Below are 12,155 nucleotides of genomic sequence, written 5' to 3'. Positions count from 1 at the left end.
GATGGGCGCATTTGTAGTAAAATGTACAAATTTAAAGAAATAATGAGCATTGTTGTTGTTTTTGATTTCAGCTTAAAACCATGCATTGACTAAACTACAAGTGTAGCTTACAACAGAGGAAAATAATGTTTGTCAAATTTATTTGGGCAAAGCCCCATAGACTGCAAGATGATTGGATGGACGCACGTTTCGGAATTACCACATTCCTCATCGGCATCCTCTACTTGCAGCAAAACTATCAACCAATTATCAGAATAAATTCAGGCAGTTCACTAAACCCAAAAGTGTACCACACTTGAACCTTCCAAAAAAGGTTTACACGATAGCCGGCTTATGCCGAAATAAATTCGTATAAACATATCTGTTCCTTTGCCAAATCATCGATTTGAGTGCAGTTGCCTGGGTTTATTTTGAGCGTGCTTCCTCTTTTTTATACCCATCACCATAGAATGGTGACGGCGGTATAATAAGTTTGTCATTCCGTTTGTAACACATCGAAATATCGATTTCCGACTATATAAAGTGTATATATTCTTGATCAGGGAGAAATTCTAAGACGATATAACGATGTCCGTCTGTCTGTCTGTTGTAATCACGCTGCAGTCTTCAATAATGAAGCAATCGTGCTGAAATTTTGCACAAACTCGTCTTTTGTTTGCGGGCAGGTCAAGTTCGAAGATGGGCTATATCGGTCCAGGTTTTGATATAGTCTCCATATAAACCGACCTTCCGATTTGGGGTCTTGGGCTTACAGAAATAGTAGTTTTTATCCAATTTGCCTGAAATTTGAAATCTAGAGGTATTTTATGACCATAAAGAGGTGTGCCAAAAATGGTGAGTATCGCTCCATGTTTTGGTATAGCCCCCATATAGACCGATCTCCCGATTTTACTTCTTGGGCTTATAGAAACCGCAGTTTTTATTCAATTTACTTGAAATTGGAAATCTAGAGGTATTGTAGGACCACAAATACGTGTGCCAAAAATTGTGAGTATCGGTCCATATTTTGGTATAGTCCCCATATAGACCGATCTCCCGATTTTATTTCTTGGGCTTATAGAAACCGCAGTTTTTATTCAATTTACCTGAAATTGGAAATCTAGAGGTATTGTAGGACCACAAATACGTGTGAGTATCGGTCCATGTTTTGGTATGGTCCCCATATAAAACGACCTACCGATTTGGGGTCTTGGGCTTATAGAAACCGTAGTTTTTATCCAATTTGTCTGAAATTGGAAATCTAGAGGTATTTTAGGACCATAAAGAGGTGTGCCGAAAATGGTGAGTATCGGTCCATATTTTGGTATAGCCCCCATATAGACAGATTTCCCGATTTTACTTCTTGGGCTTCTAGAATCCGAAGTTTTTATCCTATTTGCCTGAAATTGGAAATCTAGAGGTATTTTCGGGTCATAAAGAGGTGTGCCGAAAACGGAGAGTATCGGTCCATATTTTAGTATAGCCCCCATAGGAACGATCTCCCGATTTAACTCCTTGGGTTTCTAGAAACCGTAGTTTTTATCTGATTTGCCTGAAATTGTAAATATTCTGGTATTTTAGGCTCACAAAAACGTGTATCGGATTAAGTTTTTATCGGTCCATTTGGTAATGCATCCATATAGACCGACTTCACTTCTTGAGGGTGTAGAAGGCGCACTGATCATGAAAATTGCTTGAAACTCAATGTAAAATTTCCAGATTTTACTTCTACAGATTTAAGATTTCAAATCAAGACGTTATTTTATAATTTGCACACTTACAAGAGATGTTAATGATTCCTCTAAAACTCAAACAAAAATGGTTCTTATAAATCCAGAATCTGATATAGTCCTCATAGGTGAAATCTTTAAATTTATCTTCGGGAAGTGTCCTTAAGTCCTCAAGCCCTCCTGAAATTTCAAAGGAAACCCTAATATTTGGTTCATGGTGGTGGGTATTTAAGATTCGGCCCGGCCGAACTTAGTGCTGTATATACTTGTTTTCTTTCGTTTTGTTTTGTTATTGTTAGGTTATGTTAAGTTAGGTGGCAGCCCGATGTATCAGGCTCACTTAGACTATTCAGTCCATTGCGATACCACATTGGTGAACTTCTCTCTTATCACTGAGTGCTGCCCGATTCCATGTTAAGCTCAATGACAAGGGACCTCCTTTTTATAGCCGAGTCCGAACGGCGTTCCACATTGCAGTGAAACCACTTAGAGAAGCTTTGAAACCCTCAGAAATGTCACCAGCATTACTGAGGTGGGATAATCCACCGCTGAATATTTTTTTTGGCGTTCGGTCGAAGCAGGAATCGAACCCACGACCTTGTGTATGCAAGGCGGGCATGCTAACCATTGCACCACGGTGGCTCCCTTTGTCATACAACCATCTTGCAGTCTATAGGGCTTTGCCCAAATAAATTTGACAAACATTCTTTTCCTCTGTTGGTTACGCTACACTTGTAGTTTAGTCAATGCATGGTTTTAAGATGAAATCAAATACAACAACAATGATTAAGGGAAAAAAAACCAACAATAACAAAACAAAACGAAAGAAAAAAAGAAATAATGAACTATTTTGTGAAAAATACGAAATTAATAAATCTGTATGCTCCATTTGTGTATAATTTTTCCCGTTTTCTAGTTCATTTAACTAAGATACGCAAAAAATTATTAGAGTAAAAGAAACTTTCTCCAAACATAATAATTCCATGAACTGAAATAAAGGCTGGCTTTAGTGAAATATAGGGTTCACTTTTTTGACTGTAGAATCCAGTACGCAAAACTCAAATTTAAAAGAGATATGTGTCTTAAAATTATCCCTACATCAATTCTCCGCTTCTTTCGCTCGGAATCAATGCCAAAATCATTATTAGCGTAAGGTCATAATCTTTGGAACCGGTTATGTTTTTTTCCAGTGTACTCAACATTGAGTCGTATTTAAACTTTCATGTTTACATTTGAGTGTGCATAAATGCGAATGAGAGTTTAAAAAAGCCCTTCGACGATGAGAATAATGTGGAAGTCGACATTAGATATATTTAGGGTCAATCGTAGAAATGTATAATTAATTTATGTGGGGATCTGACTCAACACACGGACATGATTAAAATCGAGACCGTTATTAAACCCTTAACTTCTTATGTGTCACTAAAATTGTAAGCGAATTCGACTCGTAAGTGCTATTATGTTCGTGGGAGGGTTTTTTTCGTGAGCGTATTTTTCCGAAATTCGTTATCGTGTCACGTGCACACCTCTAAAAAATCATTGTGAAGTGATGTGATGTGACGTCTTTACATTTTCGTCTATGTACACAAATTTAAAATTGTAATGGCGAGAAATTACAAAACAACTTAGTTCAACACAAATTATAATCTTTATTTGAAATTATTAAAACTATTTAAAATAACAATATTTCCAAAAGGCCCAACATTTCGGATAAGAGATTCACGATGGTTGATTGACGCATACAATTTTCAGACAGGACCAAAGATCAGTATTTCCGTCATGAAATTGTATATCAATGCCAATCGTGTTACATGTTACATTGGAAAACACTTGTCTCAATTCGAAAGTTAAATTCGATATATTACAAAAATTAATTTGAATTATAAATTTGCAAACACAATATGCATATATGTAATGATATTGGTACAGTTTTATACTTAAGGCCAAAGTTTCAATTCATTATTAACTATCTTATTTTTACTATGTATGTCTATATGTGGTCGTGCAAAATAATTCAAATAAATTTAAAAATGAGTATATATGCGATAAAATATGCATTTTTAATAAAGTTTTCATTACACAATATTTTAAAAGACTTTACAATAAAAATTATTTTTTGTGGGTTAGTTTCTCTATTAAAGGCTTAATATTTTTGATTCGAAAATTGGAGGGAAATTATATAGTCCTCTCGGAAGCAGTTCGTAATTCAGCAAAACTATTCGCACTAATTCCTATTGTCGTAATCCCATTTTGCAGCGAATGATAAGATTTGTTCGCCCATATTGATTTTTATAATTTAAAAAAAAAAATAGAGATAATTTAATTTTATTGATTTCTCTTTATATACATATATGCCAAGAGGATGGGGAATAATCACACTCTGAAAGAAGAAAATCCCAACATTTTATACTATACAACCAATTTATTATATCGGAAATAATGAGGACGTTTAATGAAATTTTTAAATCGTAATCATAAAGATTTTATTGTCTCCGAAACGCATAAAATCATTCAATCGTAGAAAGAGTATGTGTTTATAATTATATTAATTTTTGTCTAGCGACCTAGAATTTGGAAAATTTTTAGGTTAACAAATGTTACTCAATAGATTTTCTAAAACCGGTATGTTCCATACCTTTAATATTCTTAAGAGCTAAATCAGCAAAAATTGTATTTGCTAATTTGTCTTAATTTAAAAAATATTTTTGTGCAAACACAAAATATATTCATAACTGATGTTGTTTTGCATTAGCTCGTAGATTGTCTTTTTTATTTGTTTCAATTAAAATGAAACATTTTTTGGGGTAAATCCTTTAGAAAATTGCAGATGAAGTGTAAAAGCGAACAGTGACTACTTTCCTTGTTTAGCAGACAATTTGAAGATGTTTCTGCTAAAACATATCTTTGAGTGTGGTTACATTTTTTAACAGGAATCACAATTGAAGAAATTTCAATACTTTATTTTAGTTTCTCAAAGATTTTAAGTGAAATACAAGAAAATTCTTCATTCGAAGAAAAACTTTAAACCTTTCACTACCGAATTAAACCTAAAGGCGGGTGCTAAGTTCGAATTTTTGAAACTAAATCTATGAAAGCAGAATAACAGAATACATTTTGGCATATTTTATTACAACTTGGTGGGGTATGATTCAAAGCAACAATTGAAAAAGTTTATTTTCTTTAAAATAAATTTTTAAAGAAAAGTAACCGTGTAAAAATGACTGTTTAGCGCGATAATGCCAACTTAATACCGGCCTTAATGTTCAAAACTGTAAGCGCTATTTAGCCTATAATATCTGGGGAAGTATGGGAAAAAATACAAAAAGAATCGAAAATAATATCGGTTTTTGTGAATGAATGTCCATTTACTAGAAACGTATAGTAGACAAATGGTCTCAAATTTTCGTTGATTGCTAAAGAAGTTTATAAAAATGCATTTTAGTGCCCACCAATATGGACAATTTTTATAGCGTATTTAGATTATAGATTTAAAATAACATCGAGAAATAAATCGAAACTAAGTGGGGAGTTAGCCTTTGGTGTCGTTTTCGAATGTCCTCTATAATGTACATCGGTAGTTAAAGGGTTAAAGAATACAAATTAATTGATTTAGGAAATTTTGTGTCATAGATGCTGAATTACACTATACATCTTATATACTATGTTACTCCTATATATATAGTTAAAATATTATGTTCGGGTAAATTGTTTCGCTTAACTCATCATCTCGAAAATCACAGGTTCGACGTTTAGTACTCGTAATTGCTTCCTCTGGTGTTTGGATCCTCCATTTCGAAAACCTCTTCTCCATTCCTGCTATTGTTTGAAGAAATAATAAAAAAATATAAAAATATACAAAGTTAGTGCTGTTCAAAAGCTAAAATTAATAGAACCTCGTGTGATATATGCAAATAAATTCAGATAATGGCAAAATTTTATCATGAAATAAAAATCATGTAATTGCATTATCATCATGTTCAGTTGCTATTAGTATGACGCGCATTCCCATAATTTTGCTTGAAATTTTGAGAGTTTTTTAAGGTAATATTTGAATGCGTCCTATCTCTTAAGGTACTTTAATAAAGTGTGTCACATATTTTTAGTGAATTTAAGAGATCAAACCATAGCATACTTTATTAACTACACTCATAGAAAAAAGTCTGCTAAAAACAGCAGTCGATGTCTGCTGTTATATTTTTGTACTTCAGGGCCTAATGAATTTATAAAATTTCTAGGTTATACAATTTTCCCCAAAGCATATTTAGGAACCAAAAGTAGTTTTTGGTATATTTTTGCACTGTAATATACTTACAAGCTCCTAAATACGATCAGCAAACATTTTGTTTGCTGTTATGCCTCAATTCGATAAATATTAAGATTTTTGGTCAAATACTATAGATATTCATAAAATATTGTTTTAATTATGTTAGGATAGCTCCTAAGTTGTCATTTTTATTTGTTTTAGCCAAAATAAAACATGTTTTAGTGCAATCGTGCTTAAAAAATAGCAGGAAATGTTTGCTATTTCAGCAAACAGTGACTGCTGTCCCTTTTTCAGCAGACTTTCTGCTGTTTTAGCAGACTTTTCTGCTGTCCCTACTAACAAATTTCTTTGGGTGTAGGTCACAAAAACTATTTTTGTCCCATAAAAAATCTTATCGCCGGCTTTAATTTACATGTAATATACCCTAGAAATTTATGCGTAAGATTATTTATTTCAAACTGTCGATGACAGAAAAAGAAAATAATTTCATTCATATTTGTTCATCTTATTTTGAATTATTATTGTGTTGAGTAAATAGTACTAAGTACCAGGGCTGTGGAGTCGGAGATTTTGCTTGGAGTCGGATTCGGAGTCGGCTCCGTCCAAACTAAATTTTTCAAAACACTTCACATTTTTGTAACATTGTAACTAGCAGATGGGCTGAATCGATCCACCACCATAAAAATTTATTTGAAATATTTGGAACCATCGATTTTATTTATTTTTATACCCTTCACCACTACTGTGGTACAGGGTATAATAACTTTGTGCATTTGTATGTAACGCCAAGAAGGAGTAATCATAGACCAACCTTTTAGTATACGGATCGGCTTAGAATTAAATTCTGAGTCGATTTAGCGATGTCCGTCTGTCTGTCCGTCTGTCTGTCTGCCTGTCTGTTGATGTATTTTTGTGTGCAAAGTACAGCTCGCAGTTTTAGTCCGATTGTCCTAAAATTTGGTATAGAGTCCTGTTTCGGCTCAAAGACGATCCCTATTGATTTTGAAAAACATCGGTTCAGATTTAGATATAGCTGCCATATATATTTTTCACCGATCTGGTCATAATTGGCGTGTTTATCAACCGATCTTCCTCAAATTCCGTACATCCGAATATTTTATGAGTCTCGAAAAACTTGCAAAATATCAGCCAAATCGGTTCAGATTTAGATATAGCTCCCATATATAGCTTTCGCCCGATTTACACTCATTTGCCACACTCATATGACCACAGAGGCAAATTTTTAACTCCGATTTAGTTGAAATTTTGCACAGGGAGTAGAATTAGCATTGTAGCTATGCGTGCCAAATTTGGTTGACATCGGTTCAGATTTAGATATAGCTCCCATATATATGTTTTTCTGATTTCGACAAAAATGGTCAAAATACCAACATTTTCCTTGTTAAATCGCAACTGCTTAGTCGAAAAGTTGTAAAAATGACTCTAATTTTCCTAAACTTCTAATACATATATATCGAGCGATAAATCATATATAAACTTTTGCGAAGTTTCCTTAAAATTGCTTCAGATTTAAATGTTTCCCATATTTGTTTACTAAAATTGTGTTCCACCCTAGTGCATTAGCCGACTTAAATTTTGAGTCTATAGATTTTGTAGAAGTCTATCAAATTCTGTCCAGATCGAGTGATATTTAAATGTATGTATTTGGGACAAACCTTTATATATAGTCCCCAACACATTTGACGGATGTGATATGGTATCGAAAATTTAGATCTACAAAGTGGTGCAGGGTATAATATAGTCGGCCCCGCCCGACTTTAGACTTTCCTTACTTGTTTTTTTTTTTTTAGTTTTATTTTAAGACCATATAGCTATATACACATGTCGAAGATTGGTGAACGTTTTGTCAAAATTTTTTTTCTATAAAAAATTTTGTAAAAATTTTATTTCAATATAAAATTTTGTAAAAATTTTTATTTCAATATAAAATTTTGCCAAATTTTATTTGTATAGGAAATTTTGTCAAAATTTTATTTGTATAGGAAATTTTGTCAAAATTTTATTTCTATAGAAAATTTTGTCAAAATTTTATTTCTATAGAAAATTTTGTCAAAGTTTTATTTCTATTGAAAAATTTGTAAAAAATTTATTTCTATAGGAAATTTTGTATTTAGTACGTACTAAATACCAGGGCTGTGGAGTCGGAGTCTGAAGATTTTGCTTGGAGTCGGATTCGGAGTCGTAAAAATTTTGCTCGGCTCCGGCTCCGACCAAACTAAATTTTTTAAAACACTCCACATTTTTGTAACATTGTGTTATTCATTCGATCAATGTACGGTATGACTATAAATAAAACGCAACTTCCAATTATGGAGATTATTTTACGTTTCCTAGAATGTTAGACTAGCAGATGGGCTGAATCGATCCACCACCATAAACATTTATTTGAAATATTTTGAACCATCCATTTTATTTTAAAATTAAAAAAAATGTAAAAATTTTATTTCAATATAAAACTTTGTCAAATTTTATTTCTATAGGAAATTTTGTCAAAATTTTATATCTATAGAAAATTTTGTCAAAATTTTATTTCTTATATTTCATGTTAGCCTGATACCGAAAAAGGCAATTAACGTCCAAATGCATTATATCTAATTTTACAATTATTAATCGAGCTTTTATGGACAGATTTAGATTAAGGAACATAATTAATAGAGTCATTGAAAAGAAAACGCCAGATACAAATCTATACACGCCTGGACTGTACATGTTTCGATTCTGGCGAATGAATCTTTCCACAGCCTGTAGTATAGATCTGGCTGGGAGAGATAACTCAATTTTGGGCTCTTTATACTAACTCCTTATGGAGAAAACAAAACTCTATTAATCATGTTCCTTAATCTAAATCTGTCCATAAAAGCTCGATTAATAATTGTAAAATTAGATAAAATTTTATTTCTATAGAAAATTTTGTCAAAATTTTATTTCTATAGAAAATTTTGTCAAAATTTTATTTCTATAGGAAATTTTGTCAAAATTTTATTTCTATAGAAACTTTTGTCAAAATTTTATTTCTATAGAAAATTTTGTCAAAGTTTTATTTCTATTGAAAAATTTGTCAAAATTTTATTTCTATAGGAAATTTTGTCAAAATTTTATTTCAATAGATAATTTTGTAAAAATTTTATTTCTATAGAAAATTTTGTCAAAGTTTTATTTCTATTGAAAATTTTGTCAAAATTTTATTTGTATAGTAAATTTTCTCAAAAATTTTATTTCTATAGTATATTTTGTTAAAATTTTTTTTCTATAGAAAATTTTGTAAAAATTTTATTTCTATACCAAAATTTTATTTCTTACTGATTTGATAGTGCAGTCAAGTATGACAAATATGGATGAAATCGGTTCAGATTTAGAAATAGCTCCCAAAAATTCGAAGCAAAATAAGTTGAAAATCTGGTATCTGGGTCCTTATAAGTGCTTATCGGGCGAAAGATACATACTGGAGCTATTTGACTGATATTTTGCAAATTTTCCGAGACTCACAAAGTATTCGGATGTAGGGAATTTGAAGAAGGACGGCTGATAAACATGGCAATTATATAAAGATCGTTGATAACTATGTGAAGGGTGCATGGTATAACAAGTGCAAAATAAGGGATACCTTGCCCGTTCTGGTACACACCAGAGAATGAAGGCTGCTTCATCGCGCTTCAGTCGTGCCGCCAATTTTAGCCGCCACCGACCATTTTTTGCCAGCCGTCGCCGCAACCGAATATATCGACTAATCTGGACTCAAATTTAGCCGCCAATTAATCAAAAATATTGATTAAATGAGAAAAAATATTAATAATTGTTGTATTTTTTGCCAAAATTTTTATAAAAATTTAGCTCAGAAAATTTGAATGAAATGTAAATTTGATTGTAAGATTGATTGTACAAATAATATCATTGCCATTCGGATAATATCAAATTGATTTTATAATGGATAATTGTGCGGCGCCGAATCGCCTTAGCCGTCACTCCGCCGGAGGGAAAAATGTAATATCAGCAGCCACCGACAAAAATGGGTCGGCTCCGTTCTTTGGTACACACATGTATCGCTTTCGTGAGGTATCACACTTAAGATTAGTTCCGGACTACACTTCCGTCAACGACCAGTAAAATGTACACAAACATTTTTTTCTGCGTGGGCCAAGTGTTACATACAGCTATCGAATGCAAAGTTAGAAGATTTTATTTTTTATTTATTTATCAGCAAAAATAAATAAAAGATTGTTAAACTTTAATGCTTTTTTATATATTTTGCACATTTTATGGAGAAAAATCATTTGCATATGGCACGAAATACGATAAAAACAAGTAAGTAAAGTCTAAAGTCGGGCGGTGCCGACTATATTATACCCTTCACCCCTATGTAGGCCAAAATTTGTGTTACCATCTCAACTACTTCACATTTGCTGGAAGCTATATAACATAAAGGACACAATTTTTTTACTTCTACAAAATCTCTAGAATTAAAATTTAAATCGGCTAACGCTATCTAGTTAATTGGAGGACACTTCCATTGAAAATGGGTCTAAAATGTGTAACAGTCTACCATATTTCCCCAACTCTGGTGTACGTATATATGGGAGCTGTATATAATCTGAACCGATTTTGACTAAACTTGACATGTATAGTTAGAATAATAATTCTGCTATCTATGCGAAATTTCACGTAAATGGCAGTATAACTTTGGCCCCCTGGTCATACGAGTGCAAATCGGACGGAAGATATATATGGGAGCCATATCTAAATCTGAACCGATTTTAACCAAATTTGGCACAATTGCCGATACTACCAAACGTACTCCTTGTGCGAAATTTGAAGCAAATCACGGCAAAACCCTGGATTTTGAGGCCATATAAGTTCAAATCGGACGAAAGATATATATGGGAGCTATATCTAATTCTGAATCGATTTTGACCATATTTGGCACATACAATAGTATCGTTAAAAGTACCGCTTGTGCAAAATTTGAAGTAAGTCAGGGTAAAACTCTGACTTTTGAGACCATATAAGTCCAAATCGGGCGAAAGATATATATGTGAGCTATATCTAAATCTGAACCGATTTTAAAAAAATTTGACACACTTAACGATACTATCAAACGTACCCCTTGTGCAAAATTTGAAGCAAATCACGGCAAAACTCTGGCTTTTGTGGCCATATAAGTTAAAATCGGACGAAAGATATATATGGGAGCTATATCTAAATTTGAACCGATTTCAATCAAATTTACCAAGCATTGGTAGAATGTCGATTGTACCCTCTGTGCAAAATTTCACGAAGATCGGTAATAAACTTTGGCCTCTGTGGTCATATGAGTCTAAATCGGACGAAAGATATATATGGGTGCTATATCTAATTCTGAACCGATTTGGCTGATATTTTACAAGATTTTCGAGATTCATAAAATATTTGGATGTACGGTATTTCAAGAAAATCGGTTGATAAACACGCTAACTATGACCAAATCGGGGATAAATATATATGGCAGCTATATCTAAATCTGAACCGATTTTTTCCAAAACCAATTGCGATTGTCTCTGTCTCAAGAAACGGCCCTGTGCCAAAATTGAGGACGATCGGACTTAAATTGCGAGCTGTACTTTGTGCACAAAATTACATATACAGACAGACGAACGGACGGACGGACATCGCTAAATCGACTCAGAATTTAATTCTAAGCCGATCTAAAAGATGGGTCTATGACCACTATTTCTTGCCGTTACATACAAATGCACAAACTTATTATACCCTGTACCACAGTAGTGGTGAAGGGTATAAAAAACCTCTAAAATTTGAATAAGTTTCTTCTGACTGATGTATATGTTTAGGGGTTGTTTTTAATTTTATTCCTCAGTCTACTGTGATTTTACCGACAAATTAACTTTAGTAGTTTATCTGCACACCGTAGATGTCACTTTTTCGTCTGCACACCAAAAAAAAAAAAATTGCGTGGTTGATCTAGCGCTAAATTTAAATTATTTTTATTGCAAAAAAATATTTGTTTGTAGTTAAATTTTATGGTTTTTGACGATTTTTTTAAGTACATATGTCGCAAACATTTTATGAACTAAACGTGGGTATAAAGTTCAATGACCGTATACATAAGTTCAATATGAACTAAAGCAAAAGAATATTTTCGTACGATTCCCTAAAATAGTAAGAATGAA

This window comes from Haematobia irritans, chromosome 4 (genome assembly GCF_050003625.1).
Source record: "Haematobia irritans isolate KBUSLIRL chromosome 4, ASM5000362v1, whole genome shotgun sequence".
NCBI lineage: Eukaryota > Metazoa > Arthropoda > Insecta > Diptera > Muscidae > Haematobia > Haematobia irritans.
Note: the sequence above shows the minus strand (reverse complement) of the source record.